The sequence below is a fragment of the Carassius carassius genome, chromosome 7 (assembly GCF_963082965.1).
Source record: "Carassius carassius chromosome 7, fCarCar2.1, whole genome shotgun sequence".
In the NCBI taxonomy this organism is placed as follows: domain Eukaryota; kingdom Metazoa; phylum Chordata; class Actinopteri; order Cypriniformes; family Cyprinidae; genus Carassius; species Carassius carassius.
Window position 1 is genome coordinate 20952049 of NC_081761.1, and position 20079 is coordinate 20972127.

At 39.5% G+C, this 20079-nt stretch overlaps 1 pseudogene; it reads right to left on the reverse strand.

The window, feature by feature from the left end:
- Positions 1-16653: 16653 nt before the first annotated feature.
- Positions 16654-20079, reverse strand: part of LOC132143294 (vacuolar protein sorting-associated protein 8 homolog) — a 39339-nt pseudogene continuing 35913 nt past the window's right edge.

Genomic DNA, 20079 nt, shown 5'->3' on the forward strand with positions numbered 1-20079 from the left:
CAGTGAATATACAGCACCATACTGGCAAATGAACAAAGCCATGCCAATGAGTGTGACTATAGCATAAAAAAATTGTACAAACAAAGATAAAGGCCCATCTATATTACAGTTAGGTCCATATATATTTGGACACAGGCACAGTTTTTATTATTTTAGTGGTTGACTTATATGTACCTCCCCCCTTTTCTAGGGACCAAAAGTAATTGGACAATCGACTCAAAAGCTGCTTCATAGATAGTTGTGGGCCATTCCTTAGTTATTTATACATCAATTAAGCAGGTAAAGGGTCTGAAAGAGATATACTAGAGATATACTGTCTGCCCGGATTCAGCCCGGAGTTCATTGGGAGGCGCAGAGTTCATTGGGTGGCTCCAATATTAAAAATGGAGATTACCCAAAACATAAGCAACCAACGAGTTTTTGAAGGTAAAAAAGTGGAATATCCTGCAATGGCCAAGTAAATCTCCTGATTTCAACCTGATTGAGCAAGCATTTCACTTGCTGAAGACAAAACTAAAGGCAGAAAGACCCACAAACAAACAACAACTGAAGTCAACTGCATTAAAGGCCTGGCAAAGCATCACTAAGGAGTAAAACCAGTCTCTGGTGATGTCCATGAGTTCCCAGGCTTAATACAGTCGTTGCCTGCAAAGGATTCTCTGTAAAATATTAAAAATAAACATTTTATTGATTATATTAATTTGTCCAATTACATTTGAGCCACTTTTGTGGAATCCTGTGGAATATGATACATATAGCTGAAAGAAATGCCCTCTTTTTGGAAGCTAAAAGAATCAGCAAATTATGTAAAATATTAAAATACAAAATGGACTGATGGAATGCGGTGACCTGCTGAGGACTGAACTGACACAACAGGTCCAATAAGAGCTCATGAAGATCTGGACCCAACTTCAAGACAGGCTGAGGATTCATAAATCATGAGAAAAGAATGCACTTTAGAATAGAAGAAACTGTTACAAAACACTTTCAGAAAGTTGTTTTTAATAAACAATTTTTTGCAAAATGGTCATTTATTTGGATCATCAGACTATTGCTGTGAGCATTACTGTCCAGACTTACTACACACAGCACATACAGTAAGAGCAGCCTGCTCAAGGCAGTCCTTCAAAGCCAACTTCCATGAACTGAAGTTTAAGACCGCTGGCTTGAATGTGCCGGGGAAAAGATCAACAGCCAGACCAAAACCAAGGACAAACAGACCATAAAATGTAAACATGAAAACTCAACTGACAACAGAGAGTAGAATTAACATGACAATCAATTTTCATGTGAATATCTGCTTTGATGTACTGTGGTATCCTCAATAGTTTTCTGATAGCAATAACATCATTGCTCAGCTAACTCTAATTCCTATTCCTTAGTTATAATATCATTTTATTTAATTTATAACTAAAATACACTACCATTCAAAGGTTTGGTGTCAGTTAGATTGGTTAACATTAAATGAGTATTTGTTTGATAAAAAAATGCAAACATTTTTTTTTTACTTTTATTCCAAAGTAGACATTTCTTCAGTGCACATGATTCTTATTTTTTTTTTCATAAATAATTATAATATGCTGTTTTAATGAACCATCAATGTTAGAAGAAAGAGATTAATGACCCCAAACTTTTTTAACGGTAAAAGTGACAACAAAAAAAAAGTTGGGTGTTCAGTGCCTTGCTCGAGGGCACCTCAGATGTGGTATTGAAGGAGGAGACAGTGCTGTACATTCACTCCCCCCGCCTACAATTCCTGTCGACCCGAGACTCAAACTAGCAACCTTTGGATTACAAATCCAAATCTCTAACCATTAGGCCATGACTTCCGCTAGTGGATACTATTACAAAAGATTTATTTTTTAAATAAATGCGGTTACTTTTTATTCATAGGATTCATATCATAGGTTCCAAAAAGAAAATAAAAAAATTAAGCCACACAGTTGTTTCCAACATTGTTAATAAATCAGTGTATAATAATAAATTATATTTTAAAGTATATTAAAATAGAAAACATTTAAAATCACAATAATATTTCACAATATAAGTTTTTCTGCATTATTGATTAAATAAATGCAGCGTTGATTAGCATAAGAAAATTCTTTAAAAACATAACAAATCTGAGCCAAAACTATATATAAATATCCTATATACATACTGTCAAATATATAGGTGTTTTAGGCCAAGCCATCTACTCCTAAGACTGTCTGTCTCTTCTGAGGTAAATATGTTTTTCAAAGAGCTCCAAATGGAAATCATGCGTCATCCCCTTCTTGCTCTCGTTCGCTCTCTATCAAGTTATCATGTAGAGTGGTTTTCTCAGACCTCAATCATAGCCAAGCTCTCAAATCAGAGCCCAATCAGCCACCATCAGCTCCTGCTGAATAAGGCATGTGTGAGAGAGCACATCCTCATGTGAGACGCACTGTCCTACTCATAAATCTATGAGGCATATGAGAATGATATTATGAAGTATATGAAGTGGTCAAAATCATACAGAACATAAATGTATGTTTATGTTATGGATAACAAACACAGATGCATTTTACTGATGGCATTTTGAATGCACAGAGATACTGTGACAAGATCCTGAGGACCCCTCCGGACCCCCAATACAGTAAAACTGCACATTTTAGAGTGGCCTTTTATTGTGGCCAGCCTAAGGCACATCTGTGCAATAATCATGCCGTCTAATCAGGATCTTGATATGCCACACCTGTGAGGTGGATGGATTATCTCGGCAAAGGAGAAGTGCTCACTAACAAGATTTAGACATATTTGTGAACAATATTTGAGAGAAATAGACATTTTGTGTACATAGAAAAGGCTTAGATCTTTGAGTTCAGCTCATGAAAAATGGGGTCAAAAACAAAAGTGTTGCATTTATAATTTTGTTCAGTGTCTTCATTTATGATTGGAGAAATGATAAAAAAACAAGTGCTACTCTTAACCACTGACTTCTAGTCGTGTCCTCTTTTGAAAGGCCAAACAAAATAGTTTCTCTTCACAATGAAACAGCGTCATACACCACGGCCTTGAGAGGGTCGGCCTAGAGACTCTGCTTCGACCACAGTGACCACCACCTTCCCAAGCCTACCTCGCCACATACCCCCACCGCCCAACTCAGGCCGGGAAGCACTCCGGCCTGCAGCAGCCCCCCCCCACCCATTCCTGGAGAGGAAGTCGGCCACCGCCATCTGAGCCCCTGGCCTGTGGATCACCTTGAATTTAAAAGGCTGTAAAGCGAGATACCAACGGGTGATCCACGCGTTGGTATCCTTCATGCGGTGGAGCCACTGGAGGGCTGCGTGGTCCGAACAGAGAGTGAATTCCCGTCCCAGGAGGTAATAGCGCAGAGTGAGGACGGCCCACCGAATGGCTAAACATTCTTCTTCAGTGGTGCTGTATCTAGTCTCTCTCTTTGAGAGCTTTCGACTTAGATACAGCACCGGCCGCTCCTCTCCTGCGACCACCTGAGACAGGACTGCACCCAGCCCCCTGTCCGACGCGTCCTTCTGCAACAAAAAACGGAGATTAAAGTTAGGAGAGTGCAAGAGCAGCCCACCGCACAGAGCAGCCTTTACCTTGGTTAGGGCCTGTTGGCACGGCTCCGTCCACTGGACCGGATCTGGTGCTTCCTTTTTGGTGAGATCAGGGACGCACCTGCCCATGACCCAAGTGGAAGCCCAGATACCGTACCTCCACCCGCCCAATTGCACACTTCCGTGGGTTCGCCATGAGTCCAGCCACCCTTAAGGATCTCAGGACCGCACGCAGATGTTCCATATGCCGCTGCCAATCACTACTGTGTATAATGATGTCGTCGAGATAGGCAGCGGCGTACGCGCAATGGGGCCGGAGAATCTTGTCCATGAGACGCTGAAAGGTGGCGGGAGCCCGAATAACCCAAAAGGAAGGGAGACAAATTGGTGCAACCCAAACGGCGTGGTGAAGGACGTTTTTTCTTTGGATAATGGCGACAAGGGGATCTGCCAATACCTTTTGTTAAATCCAGTGTCGAATAAAAGCGAGCCGAACCTAACCGATCAAGCAGCTCGTCAACTCGGGGCATTGGATAAGCGTCGAATTTCGACACTGCAATCACCTTTCGGTAATCAACACAGAAACGGACCGAGCCATCTGTTTTAGGGACTAAAACTATCGGGCTCACCCAGTCGCTATGCAATTCTTCTATTACTCTATTCTATTACTTCTATTACTAATTCATCTTGAACCACCTTTTTTTGTGTTCCGGTAAATGATAGGGGCGGCTGCGCACCACTTCCCCGGGGACCGTTTTGGTATGGTGTTGTATGAGATTTGTGCGACCCGGCAGGGGTGAAAATACATCCGCAAAATCTGCTTGCAACTTGGCTAACTCTGCGAGCTGCCGCGGCGAGAGGAGATCTCCCCCAGGGACCAGAGTGAGCGGGTTGGTTTTGACAGCTGCTTCTGGTCCGAGATCATCCTCTGCTGAAATTGTCATGGCTAACTCAACCGAGGTCACCTCATTCCACCGTTTTAGAGGATTGAGATGGTAAATGTGACGTGAATTCCCTCTATCCGATCGCACCACCTCATAATCGAGATCCCCCACTCGCCGTGTAACCACAAACTGGATGTTGGAAGTAACAAAAGCTCTTTCTCTCCCAGTGTAAATTAACGCGCTCGCATACCCCTGTGGTACAGCCGACTCTGTTTGTTTTGAGCCTGGAGCAAATTCTCCATAGACAGCCGCCCCAGAGTGTGAAGTTTTGTTAGAAGGTCCATGACATAGTGAATTTCACTACGGCTGTTTGAAGGCCCCTCCTCCCAAGCCTCCCTAATGACGTCAAGCACACCGCGGGGCTGACGACCATAGAGAAGCTTGAATGGGGAAAACCCTGTGGAGTCTTGTGGAACCTCCCGCACTGGGAACATTAGGGGCTCGAGCCATTTATCCCAATTTTTGGCGTCCTCCTTCACAAACTTACGAACCATGGATTTCAATGTGTGATTAAATCGTTCCACCAAGCCGTCTGTTTGTGGGTGATAGACGCTGGTGCGAATCGATTTAATGCCCAGTAGTTCGTATAGCTCGCTTACCGTACATCACATAAACGCCGTGCCCTGGTCTGTGAGGATCTCTTTGGGGATCCCCACTCGGGAGATCACTCGAAACAGTGCATCCGCCACACTCTTTGCGGAGATTGTGCTAAGCGGCACTGCTTCTGGGTATCGTGTTGCATAGTCCACGAGAACTAATGCAAAACGATGCCCGCATGCTGAGTGTTCTAATGGCCCGATGAGGTCCATACCAATTATCTCGAAGGGGACCTCCATCAGTGGTAAGGGACTCAATGGCGCTTTAGAAGTGGCCGGAGGATTTACCAGCTGACATTCCCGACACCCCGCACACCACCGGCGGATGTACTCATGAATGCCCAGCCAAAAAAAAACGGGCCATTAGCTGCGCACGTGTCTTTGCTTACCCCAAGTGGCCTGCCATGGGACTACAGTGAGCCGCCTGGAAAAGCATTTCCCGACGGCTTTTTGGGACTAATAATTGGGTTATATTCCTTTTTGACTGGGTATCTTGGGTCACCCAATACAACCTATCTTTTATCATGGAAAAATAAGGAAAAGAGAGCGGTTGGTCAGGCTGGAGAAGCCGTCCGTCGATGGTGCGGACCCGGTCATACGCGTTTTAAGCGTCTCATCACGAGACTGCTCCAGTGGAAAGTCATCTTGCTTAGGGGACATGAAGTCCGCCCTTGTTCTCGTTTCCTCTGAGTCAGCCTGTGAAGGTCCCGCAACTGCATCCCCAGCCTGCGCCACCGCTTCTCCGTTTCCCTGCCCTGTCTCCCAAGAAGCATCCGCTCACAAAATCCCCAATAATTGTGTAAAAGCTGGCCAATCTGTCCCCAAAATCAGCGGATGCCTAAGGTGGGAATTAACCGCCACCTTCATTCTATGCATTTTCCCCCTAAACTGAATACTAACAGGCACTAAAGGGTAGTCCACCACATCCCCAGCAGGCCGGCCAAGGCCTTTCCGCCGCCCCAGCGGCAGAAGGATGGCCAAAAAAATTGGTGGAGAGAGGAGAAAGGGGCGGATGGACCAGTAGCCCCTATGCCCTCCCGTGTCCCTGGTCCGTTCCCCTGGAAGGCCCCACTCCGCTGTGGGACTCGAGGGGGCATGTTACTCCGCGACCTGGGAACAGGAATAGGGCGAGAGGGAGAGGGAAGGGAAGTGTTGCCGATGTTGTTCGGGGGTACGGCCGACTCACTGAAGGATGGCCCGCTTCATGTCGTCATAGGCCAGGAGGTTCGCTACAGGCAGCTGTTGGGCCGCCACCTGTGCCTCCCCAGTCAGCAGCGGCATGATTTCCACACCTCCGCTGTTCTCTCAAAGAGATCCACAAATGCCTCCGAATCGTCTTGTGGACCCATCTTCATCAGCAGGACGTGAGCTAAGGAAGAGACTGCTGCTGGGGTGCCCTCCCGGCCAAGAAAGCTCCAGAGAACTCGCCAGTCTTCATCCTGTGCTTGGACCAACAGCCGGAAGCGATCTTCCTGCTCCAACTTGAGGTCCATCAGCGCCTGATGTTGGGTTTGGTGAAGACCGGCGAGTGACTTCACCAGCTCCGCAAGTGGCGTTGCTGTAGCTGGCTGCATGGCGGCGTGCCAGCTTCCATGTCCCGGGTTTCGGCACCAGTGTAAAACAGGAAGTCAGGGTGGCGAAAAAGGCTCTTTATTAACTCAAAATAAAACAGGATAAACAAAAGTAAAAAAGGGCTCGGCTCTCTGCCTTCACACATATATACACACACACTCGACTCGGCTCAGCTCTGGCTCTCCCAAAGATCCAGCTATCTCCCCCTTTCCCCAGTCTATTGGGCGCTTATAACTCCTCTCTTCCCCAATCACTGGAATTACAAACAGGTGTTAATCATTAATCATTTGACCTCCTTATTACCGCTCATCTCCACATTCTTTCTCCCACTGCAGCTTTCCACCTTCCCACGCCCACCTCGCCACAATCTCTTTGGATTTGAGACTTTAGTCTTTGCAACTTTACAGATCTTCCTTACGCACCAAGAGCTTGTAACACTCCAAAGAGAAAGGAAAAAATTTAATCACATCATATAACCCCTTTAAGAGAGAATAGAAGATGTGTCAATGGGTCCTTTTAAATGTATATTTTAAACTCCATGCACACTAAAATACAAAATATCATACATGTTGGTGAATTGCCAAAGTGAAAAAAAGAAAAACACATCAAAGTCTAGATAAAGAATGGTCTTTTTTTTTTTTTACCCCAAATGCTGGCTATTGAGTATTTTTTTTCCTTTGATATGATCAAATTTTTATTTAAAAGGTAAATCGTTCACATATTGTCCTAAGGGTGCTTTCACATTTGGTTCGCTTGCCTGGTCGAACCAGAGTTCAATTGCTCCTCCCTGCCCCCACTGGACTGCATTCATATTATTTTATTTGGGTCTGAACCATGGTTTGTTTCTGTCAAGCCAGCAGCTGTTTGTTATTAACCATAGTGCAGGAGAAGGCGACAAATGCATAACATTGCTCTTTGCACTTTAATATATTTATGTTTTTGAACTGTTAGTTTTGTTTACAAAGCTTCAGTACATAACGGCACTGTACGTCTGTCTTTTAAATGTACTGCAAATGCTCTAAAGAATGCTGAAGGCAAACAGAAATGAGATAAACAGCACTCTGTTTGCAGCACACCAGTCACACTCATCAGGAAAGTGAGTGAAACACACACACACAAACACTTTTTTATCAAATAACACATCATTAATAGCAGTTCACTTCCGCAATTTGGTACGATTGTGTTCACATCAGCAGCGTGTTAAATCCTTTCCAGTTACACTTTACAGAGAATTAGTTTTACTGTGTTCTAATTTCATCTTGCAAAGAGAATGTAAATCTTAAGTAAAAAGTGGCACAGGTTCTGACGTTCTCCTGAAAGTGTTAAAGTTTCTGCCAGAAGGTAAAGTCACAGATGAGTTATTTTTATAGCGAAGTCTGTAGTGTGTTTATCACTGCTGTGTCTGGCTTCAAGTCAAGTCAAGTCAAGTCACCTTTATTTATATAGCACTTTAAACAAAATACATTGCGTCAAAGCAACTGAACAACATTCATTAGGAAAACAGTGTGTGAATAATGCAAAATGATAGTTAAAGGCAGTTCATCATTGAATTCAGTGATGTCATATCTGTTCAGTTAAATAGTGTCAGTGCATTTATTTGCAATCAAGTCAACGATATCGCTGTAGATGAAGTGACCCCAACTAAGCAAGCCAGAGGCGACAGCGGCAAGGAACCGAAACTCCATCGGTGACAGAATGGAGAAAAAAACCTTGGGATAAACCAGGCTCAGTTGGGGGGCCAGTTCTCCTCTGACCAGACGAAACCAGTAGTTCAATTCCAGGCTGCAGCAAAGTCAGATTGTGCAGAAGAATCATCTGTTTCCTGTGGTCTTGTCCTGGTGGTCCTCTGAGACAAGGTCTTTACAGGGGATCTGTATCTGGGGCTCTAGTTGTCCTGGTCTGCGCTGTCTTTCAGGGCAGTAGAGGTCCTTTCTAGATGCTGATCCACCATCTGGTCTGGATACGTACTGGATCCGGGTGACTGCAGTGACCCTCTGATCTGGATACAGACTGGATCTGGTGGCTACGGTGACCTCGGAATAAGAGAGAAACAGACAAATATTAGTGTAGATGCCATTCTTCAAATGATGTAGCAAGTACATAGGGTGTTATGTGAAGTGTTCCCGGTTCCGGTTTACCTAATTAATGCAGCCTAAAAATCCTTTAACGGATTTGGATATTAAAAGCATATTAGTATGTTATGTGTAAGCCAGGTTAAAGAGATGGGTCTTTCATCTAGATTTAAACTGCAAGAGTGTGTCTGCCTCCCGAACAATGTTAGGTAGGTTATTCCTAAGGAAAGATTGCGATCAAATAGCACACCTAGGTTCCTAACTGATGACGAATAATTTACAGAGCAACCATCAAGTCTAAGACAGTGTTCTAGGTTATTACAAGCAGAGTTTTTAGGTCCTATAATTAACACCTCTGTTTTTTCAGAATTTAGCAGTAAGAAATTACTCGTCATCCAGTTTTTTATATCAACTATGCATTCCATTAGTTTTTCAAATTGGTGTGTTTCACCGGGCTGTGAAGAAATATAGAGCTGAGTATCATCAGCATAACAGTGAAAGCTAACACTGTGTTTCCTGATGATATCTCCCAAAGGTTACATATAAAGCGTGAAGAGTAGAGGCCCTAGTACTGAGCCTTGAGGTACTCCATACTGCACTTGTGATCGATATGATACATCTTCATTAACTGCTACGAACTGATGGCGGTCATATAGACGGTTTCATTGGGCGCACGCGCCTGGACCTAAGTTAACTTCCGGTCTGTGTTGTGTATATCGGTCTGGCTGCGGTGCCTTCTACAAACGCAGTTAAAGTCAATGTGATGAGTAGACTGAAGTTGGGGTCAGGTGGTTGTGCTGCGGGATGTGTTTCCCATACATTTATTTATTTTTGGAGACTCGCCACAATTTTAAAACTGATCGATTTTCAAAAAGGCTTCGTTGAATAAACATGAGTAACGTTATGTACTGCACGTTTAATAATAATAATTCCTTACATTTATATGTTTAAATATCAAAACGAGGCACAGGTGTTTTTATATCGCTGTATTTCTGAAGGAAGACTTGCATGTTATATGCCTGATAAAGCAGCGTTTGAGCGTACCAGCTCTGCTTTGTTTACAGCTGTTACTGGGGAAACCTCTATTTCTCGCCCTTTATGTCTATGCTTTAAAACATCTCCTGCTGGCAAAGAATGAATTTGCATTTTCATTAAGTCCGCCTGATCCACACGGCAAACATATTTAGTTTGTTTATCAAAAAATATCTACTCTAGAGGGACTTGGCTGTTGTTATTGATTCTATTTGGAGGTCTACCGGAAGTTAAGTTAGGTCCACAAAAGTGTGCATGCAAAGTAACGTTTGTTTATGTTGTTGCCGTTGAAACTGTCTATAAGTACGCTTTAAACCATGCTAATGCACTTCCATTAATGCCAACAAAGTGTTCAAGTCTATGCAAAAGAATGTTGTGGTCAATTGTGTCAAACGCAGCACTAAGATCCAATAAAACTAATAGAGAAATACACCCATGATCAGATGATAAGAGTAGATCATTTGTAACTCTAAGGAGAGCAGTCTCAGTACTATGATACGGTCTAAATCCTGACTGGAAATCCTCACATATACCATTTTTCTCTAAGAAAGAATATAGTTGTGAGGATACCACCTTTTTCTAGTATCAGAAAAGGGAGATTCGAGATTGGTCTATAATTAACTAGTTATTTGGGGTCAAGTTGTGGTTTTTTGATGAGAGGCTTAATAACAGCCAGTTTGAAGGTTTTGGGGACATATCCTAATGACAATGAGGAATTAATAATAGTCAGAAGAGGATCTATGACTTCAGGAAGCACATCTTTTAGGAGCTTAGATGGTATAGGGTCTAACATACATGTTGTTGGTTTAGATGATTTAACAAGTTTATACAATTCTTCCTCTCCTATAGTAGAGAATGAGTGGAACTGTTCCTCAGGGGGTCTATAGTGCACTGTCTGATGCGATTCTGTAGCTGACGGCTGAATGGTTGCAATTTTATCTCTAATAGTATCGATTTTAGAAGTAAAGTAGTTCATAAAGTCTTTACTGCTGTGGTGTTGGGAAATGTCAACACTTGTTGAGGCTTTATTTTTCGTTAATTTAGCCACTGTATTGAATAAATACCTGGGGTTATGTTTGTTTTCTTCTAAAAGAAAAGAAAAGTAATCGGATCTAGCAGTTGTTAATGCTTTTTTGTAGGATAGGTTACTTTCCCGCCAAGCAATACGAAATACCTCTAGTTTTGTTTTCCTCCAGCTGCGCTCCATTTTTCGGGCTGCTCTCTTTAGGGTCCGAGTATGCTCATTATACCATGGTGTCAAACTGTTTTCCTTACCCTTCCTTAAGCGTAGAGGAGCAACTGTATTTAAAGTGCTAGAAAAGAGAGAGTCCATAGTTTCTGTTACATCATCAAGTTGTTCTGAGGTTTTGGATATGCTAAGGAATTTGGATACATAAGGGAGATAACTTAAAAAGCAGTCTTTTGTGGTAGAAGTGATGGTTCTTCCATACTTGTAACAAGAAGTAGAATTAGCAATTTTGGCTATATGAAGTTTGCACAAAACTAAATAATGATCTGAGATATCATCACTTGGCTGCATAATTTCAACACTATCAACATCAATTCCATGTGACAGTATTAAATCTAGAGTATGATTTCGACAATGAGTAGGTCCTGAAACGTGTTGTCTAACCCCAATAGAGTTCTTTTTCATTAGCAACATGGATATTAAAATCACCAACTATTAAAATTTTATCTGCAGCCAGAACTAACTCGGATGTAAAATCACCAAACTCTTTAATAAAGTCTGTATGGTGCCCTGGTGGCCTGTATACAGTAGCCAGTACAAACATAACAGGGGATTTATCATTAACATTTGTTTCTCTGGATAATGTTATATGAAGCACCATTACTTCAAACGAGTTATACTTGAAGCCTGCCCTCTGAGAAATCCTGAAAACGTTGTTATAAATTAAAGCAACACCTCCCCCTTTGCCTTTTAGACGCGGCTCATGTTTATATCAGTAATCTTGGGGGGTGGAGTCATTTAAAATAATGTAATCATCAAGTTTTAGCCAGGTTTCTGTCAAACAGAGCACATCCATATTATGATCAGTGATAATATTATTTACAAAAAGTGTTTTCGTAGAAAGGGATCTGATATTCAATAAGCCAAGCTTTATCATTTGTTTATCCATATTGCATCTGTTTTTTATTTGTTGAACCTCAATTAAATTGTTAATCTTAACTTGGTTTGGATGTTTTTTGTATTTTCTAGTTTGGGGAACAGAAACAGTCTCTATAGTGTGATATCTAGGTGAAAGAGTCTCTATGTGCTGAGAATTAGCTGACCTCTGTGACGTGAGGCAGCTAGCAGATGGTCGGTTTAGCCAGTCTGTCTATCTGAACTTAACTATGTAGTCCAAGATGAGGCTCTGTGACAAACTGAGATGGGAGGTTGCTAAGGACAGGAAGATCGTGAGGTGAAACGCGCTTTGAGGCTTGGCCTGAGAGGAGACAGCAGTCACACGGGGAAGACAGAGTAAATTCAGATGTTCTTCCATAGATGAGTTTTAGCCCTGAGGTACCATGTGTCCCATAATGGGCACCACAGGTCAGCTACAGTAAAAGCAGCGTTGTAGCTCTAAGGGTCTGCCATGACACTGAAATGAGCAAGCACTGATGTGTGACTGTGTCTGAAACTAAAACAACTCTGAACTGGGCCGAGGTGAATGTGTAAAAATCCAAATATAGATTTTGAAACATTTTCAGTAATAACATAATAAACAAAAAGGGTGCTGCTACGCACTTGCAAAGGTGGGGTGGGTTTTAGCCAGTTTCTTACTGGCTTAAGTTAAAGTTGCAGTGAAACAGAATGAATGACAAATCTTTACTTCTATATTGTGAAACATATAAAGTACAATGAAATCAAAATGTAGGGTGGAAACTTTTTTCCCTCATCGATTGAGATGTGGGCATTGCACTCAGAAAGGGAGGCAGACATAAACGCTTGCTTTCAATTGATTTAAGAAAGGGGTTTAAGTGGACTAAATGATTTCAGAAGTCAAGCAGAGATTTCTATTTATTTTTTACTGAAAATTACAGTTTTACCTCAATAAACTCCCAATTTGCAGATTTTTGATGGAAAGGTAGTTGTTATAGTAGTTTTGTGTTTATGTTAAGAAACCTAGAATATAGTTGTGAAATAAAGCATTAATATGTGCTTTTACAAGTATTAATATACAGCCAATATGCTAGTAATATGAATGTTAATAAGCGACTAGTTAATACTGAATAGTGTTCCCTAATTTAAACTGGGTCACATTAAAGGTTCAATTCTCACTATTAACAAATCATTAAGAACAATGATTAATTGATATTGTATTAAAAACAAAAGTGAATTAAAAAACAATGAAAACTAAATTAAACTTTGAGATTTTCTTATTAATTAAATACATTTTAATAGTGTACATGTAAAAATATGGAAAATGATGTATAAGTAAATGACGACTGCTTCAAGATGTGGTAGCAATGTATCATGCATTCCTAATAGCATGGTCTTTAGAGGTTATGGGATTTCTCTACAGATGTTATTGTCCACCAGAAAAGTCGGATAACTGAAACATTTTCTTCAGATTAAAACTAATTAATCGGTTTTCTCCACCAGTCACCCAGTCAGAAAATCTCAAGGTAAAATGCATACGTACATTGCAAGAAGGTCTGATCTCTCTGTTATCCTCAGTCGAGCTGTGTAAGACCACTGTACTGACAGACTGTCCTCTCTGTTTTATAACTACCAGCTGTCAACAGGAGTATGTGCAAAACTCACTACAGATACTGATCTAAATCCTTGAGTCCTGTTTGGCAAGGGCAGCAGAAGAAAGACAAAAACTAAAATGTGGGAGCTGGGTGTAATGGACTCCAGGACAATATACAGGTACAAGCGAATGAAATACTAGGTGTAGATAAATAGATCATATATGAGGAAAAGAGATGAAAAAACAATGCTTAAGACAGAAATAGATGGTGACAGAGATGGCTGTTATTTTGACAGAGGGCTGCACCTGCTCACTAATAAATGAGCAATATTGTTGTTTGATTAATATTAATGACAAAATAGACAGTTCATGTCTGCTTAACTACATTTACACTGCAAGCCCTAATGTATAGATTACATATTTTGAAACAAATAAGATGCAGCCTCTGTTGGATATGAGATGTGAAATAGCCAAAGTTTGTTAAAGGAGCATTTCACCCGTGGGAACATTGATCTTCATTGAAAGTGGGTCATATATGTAGTCGAAATCTATTAAAATTTTCGAATTTGGTGCCTTTTTGACCGAGTTATTACAGAAAGTAACTTTAGGGCTCATTTGTATGGAAAACCACAACTCCCACAATGCAACACATTTGCACAGCTCCACAAGCCACTCCCACTAATCCAGAACATTGAGACATTGAGGACACAGTTAGCGATGTATGGTATTTACGTGCCACAGTAGTAAACAATGCCACAGTAAGCTTTTTGTGCATTAAAAAAGGTACTGCACAAACAGTTTACAGTTGACGTTACGTAACTTATTAACCGGAAAACATTTCGTGATAATAATGCTTGAAGAAATTGTGTACATTTTACGAAATGAATAATAAATAAAATTGAAACACTTACTTTACAGTTAGACGTCCATTTGTCCCTGCAGGCTTCGGCTGGCGTTTCCAGTTTACCTTCGGAATTCTGAAATATGTCTCCAGGACGCCTCTGTCCATATGCGGGGCGAAACTAGGATGGTTCACAACGCAAACATCCGTGTCCTTGTCTGCCTCAGACATTTCTTCGAGGAGAAATTGCCATCTTTGAAGTTCTTGGCAGCAGACGGACTCTAGCTCTGTGTCCGTAGGCGCACAACGAGAGCACAGGCACCACCAGTCCGCACCAGCTCGAGCATGCCCGGGCTCCTGGGACGCGACAGGCAGGTCTCCGGCCTCGGCTGCAGCCGCCGCCTCCTCCTGTTCCTCCATCAGCCTCAGCTGCTCTGCGCTATATTGTGGCTCGTATAGATAGCCACGAACATCTGTTTCGAGCAACAGACTTTGAAAATCCTCTTCTTCCATATCATGAGTTGTTCCTCCAGCCATTCTCGTAAATCTGACTCCATAAGCGCTTGTTAGCTACATAGCTTCCAAACAAAGATGGCGGATTTTCATTTTCGTTTCTGTAAGTTTAGTCCCACCCACTGATCTGTAATAGGCCTGTAGGGTGAGTGGGTCCCACCCCCTGGAATAATAATAAGCTTGTGTTTGTAGTCTACACTTTTCAATGAATTTTGACTTCCTGCTTATTATGACGCAAAATGACGATTTTTACGTCATAATAAGCAGGAAGTAAAACACTTAAATCCTTATTTCTCCCATCTCAGGGAAAAATAAAGGGAAAATCCATGATCATTATAATATATGACTGGGTTTCTAACAATACAAAGCTAAATGCAAATGGGTGAAGTGTCCCTTTAAATTGTAGAAACTTGGTGTCGTGTCTGACTAAAACACTGGAAAAACACCAGTCCTTTGCTCTTTGTAATTCCATTGGATTGAAGAAGCATAAATCTTTAGCAATTCACATGAAGTTCACAAATTCACATGGAGCAGGACTACTAGGCTGGACATGATGAACAGGATGCACAGGATAAACAGGATGTTATTAAATCATTAACGAATCCTAAGGGGACATGGTTGGGTGTCCATTCAAACCCCCATACTTTCCCAATGCAAAAAGGACAAAGGATGGAAGTAAGTAGTAACCAGGGGAATATGGGTAATGGAGTGCACCATATATGGACATGTAGTTTACTAGGAATTGTGGGAGATGTAGTACAAAGAAAAAAGGAAAAATGTGAAAAAAAGAAACATGAATCAAATTCACAACAACCTCTTTACTGCAAGGCATGTCAGCCCTGGTATTTTCAAGAAGATCATTTATATACAAATTTGGCTATAATTCAGACTGAAACAATAACACCCAGATGCATAACAGTAATATATATTGAATGGTCTCTAATGCTAGATCCCTCACAGTCAAGTTCTTATTTGTGTCTTATTAACTGATGTAGGGACAAACATAAATACAATACCATTCAAAAGTTTAGAATAAATCCGTTTTTTAATGTTTATGAAAGAAGTCTGTTCTGCTTACCAAGGCTGAATTTATTTGAATTAAAATATAGTAAAGAAAATAATATTGTGAAATATTATTACAATTCAAAATCATTTAAAAGTTTTCTGTTTGAATATATTGTACAATTAAATGTATTACTGTGATGCAAAGTTGAATTTTCAAAAACAATCCAGTTGGGTAAGATTTAAAAAAAAATAGAAAATATATAAAAAGATAATAATACTTTTATGCAACAAGTTCAAATAGATGCCTTTGTTTCTTTCTATTCATCAAAGAATCCTAAAAATTTTAGTTTTTTGTCCCAGCATAAATATTAAGCAGCATATACTCTTTTAAACGTTGATAATAATAAGAACCATTATGGAGAACCAATAATAACTGATCATATTTAAGCAACATATCAGAATGATTTCTTTAGGATCATGTGACACTGAAGACTGGAGTAATTGTTGCTGAAAATTTTTTTGCTGAAAAGTTCTGTGTCACAAGAATCAATTATATTTGAAAATCTTTTACAACAGAAACATATTTAAACTTTTTAACTGTATTTTTAATCAAATAAATGCAGTATTTATATGTAGAAAACATTTATTTCAGTATTTCATATTTCAAAGAATTATTAAAAATTTTTGGTAGTGTAGTTTAAGTAAATCATTTTTATGGCCAGTTTTTACAGTTGACCTGCCTTTCAACCCATTATAGGTTTCGGTGGATGTTAAGGAAATAAAAAGAGAATCAATGGTAAAAAGTCATAGTGTTTCTCTGCTTGCCCTGGAGAGAGATCTATGAGGTGTGAAACTTTAACTGCACACCATTAAACCATTACAAAAAACAGCACAACACAGACAGCAGGCACGTAAGATGAAACAAAACTGCAGAAGAGAGAAAGTGTTTCAGAGGGTGCTGCTATTATTAGGAGGCACTTCAGAAACTGGAACGCCAAATAGTCATCCTACAGACACAGAGAGTTCAACATCAAAATATAGTTCTCTTTCAAATGGACTGCAGTCATGTGAAATTATAACTTTGACACAAATCGCAATGTCTGGCTTGTGCGAGTAAAAATCTGCTCAGTTTGACCACTAGTGTTCTTGTCATCGATAATTTACCAAATGCTCCAGATTTGAATGAACTACACATCATTAAATCAGCATTAATGTTATTCTCACACTAGTCTTTGACTGTGAAAAAAGAAAAAAAATCCCTTAACACTTGTTTATTTTCTCCCCATTTCCCTCATATCTTCTTCTCATCGGCACATATGTTTGCACAAGCAGGCTTTTCAATTAGCACCTTTCTGACAGTGTGTGAGAGATAACGCAAACCCAATTACACACAGCACTGCAGATAGAGCCTAATCCATTTACTGATACACACACACGCGTGGGCCTCAGGGGGGCCTCTTCCTTCTCACACACATTCACTGACACTATCTTAAGATGAATGAATAGGAGCCCAGACAATGCAACACATATATTTACACACACACACAAACAGAGAATCAAACACTGACAGGGTCCTTTAGAAATGCTTTTCTTAACAGTCCACCTTTTGGAAGATAAACTATGTGTGTCAAGCCAATATCAAGTCAACAGAGAGAGAGAGAGCGCTTACATACGGCAATGCGGCGTACCTGCAGAGATGTGAGGACAGACTGCACCTTGTCTGCAAAGTGCACTGACACTAGTTCTGCTGTCTTAGCTGAGTTAATGCTGACCAGATCCTGCAACAGAGAAACCATGACATACCAATGAGAATTCATAACATCAGTCAACCAACCAGAGTAGTATTTTCTTAGTGTTAGTTGAGTCCTAAGGTCTACTAGTAAAAACAATTTATTTATTACAAATAATATTGTTGGCAAAACAATTTGAATTAAATGCTTCATCAAAATAAACACAATGTAAATTTCAGAATTTCGGTATGCTGCGTCAACTCTGTAAAGCCTGATATATGAAGGTACAGTATAACAAAAACAATTTCTTATATATATATATATATATATATATATATATATATATATATATATATATATATATACCCCAGTCAAGTTTTTTAAAGAGAATGTTTTTTAAAGAAGTCTCTTCTGCTCACCAAGCCTGCATTTATTTGATCCAAAGTACAGCACAACCCCCCCCCGCCCTTTTTTTTTAACAATTTAAAATAACAGTTTTCTATCTGAATATATTTTAAAATGTTATTTATTCCATTGATTTCAAAGCTGAATTTTTAGCATATATAAATGTTAAAATAATGTATGATGATCAAGTAAACCTAAGTTGCTTCAGCCCAGTAAGAGTTCATCTTGAAATATTATTTACAATATTGTTCGTACATTTACTTTATAAAAATCAGTAAAGATTTAAAAGCAAAAAGACACCTCAATCAAAACCTGAAGGTGAAACATTTTAAGGTTATATAACAAATGAAAATCAAATGAAAGCCAGTCAAAAATAATGCAGTGGCACCGACTGATTTTTAGAGCTCTCTATTTTAACAATCAGAGTAAGTAATTTGGACAAAGATCATTTACTGAACAAGATGAGAAAGAGAAGGGTCTGATGAGATTAGGGTCTGAACTGAGCTTTCTCTCTACCTGAAGTGTGCTCATGGTAACAAAGCATTAGAAGCCTTGTTTGACTCACATTGATGTGTTGAAGGGCTTTGACCCACACTAACTGTTTCTCTTCTGAGCTGTAACATGGCATGGACAGGATGTTATGGATGTAGTTGAAGCGCTCCTCCTGGAGTTCGAGATAAAGATTTAGTACAGGAATAACAGAAGTGACAGTAAAGAAAAAAGTGAAATGGAGTACCTTTCACATTTTGTCGTATAAGTACTTTTTGTCATACATAAACTCGCAGATCTGATAACTGAAAGAACGAAAACAAAACAACAATATAGATTAATAAGTAATAATAACAACAAAAAGGTTTGCTCTTCAGTAGATGTTCAATGTCTTTCTCCTTGAGGAAATCAACATAATGCATTCAACAGAAGTTGTTAGATTTAGCATTGATTTAACCTTCTAGCTTTTAGAAGTCTTGCTTAGAGTGGATCACTGTGTTTACTTGGTACTTACCACGCAATTATTTTTTTGACAGTTAACCACATTTTCACTCCGTTGTGCTTAAAGGTAGTTTTCAACACTTAAATACAAAAAAAGGGAAAAAATACTACAAAATGAAGTTAGTTTATTTTAAATCAGCAAAAATGAAAGGCAGTGCAACAAATACAGCCATAAACACTACCATTAAAAATTTGGGATTGGTAAGATTTTTCATGTTTTTGAAACATTGCAGGTCTCTTCTGCTCACCCAAGCTACATTTACAATATTTGATTAAAATATATATATATATATATATATATATATATATATATATATATATATATATATATATATATATATATATATGTAGATATTAAGAAATATTACATTTTAAAATCACTGTTTTCTTTAAGAATATATGTTTTTGTAATGCTGATTCACTGCTCTAGAAACATTTCTTATTATCATCAATGTTGAAATCTGCTTCATATTTTTGTGGTTTTTAAGGATTCTGTGATGATCAAAAAATGAATGATCAAAAAGATCAGCATAATTTTTTAACAATTCATATTACATAGTCTTAATTATTTATACTGAATTGTATTTAAGTGAAATACGATTTCATATTTCTTTCTTTTGATTCTAAGGTGAAATATGATCTGGACGTGGTTTTGACAGGTTTCATGATGCTCATCTATGCAAACTTTAGTGCAAGTGATTTTTACAAGAAAATATCTAACTAACATTTATGTACAAGTTAAATCTAATTTATCAACCACATTTCCAGAGAATAATTAAATATATGCCTCCTCAAATAACATGCCGGACCATTATAAATGATGATTTGCTATGATCTATGAATGGTTCATGCTGTACTGTAGAAGATGGATGATCTTATCGTTCCACAAATAAATCTTGTTTTGACCATGAATTTAAAGGACTTCAGCTGTATATATGTTTGGTGGATGAAGCAAATCTGTTCTGCGTTCTGATTGAAAGATATCTTACAATTTGGCCTTCTGTGCAAGGTCAAGGAGACGCCCCTCATCAAACTGGACCACGCCACCAACCTGCAGCAGCTCCAGCAGAACCTGAAACATAACACATGAAGATCACATGATCAATCAATGTTTTCACAAATCCTGAGTAAAATTAAAG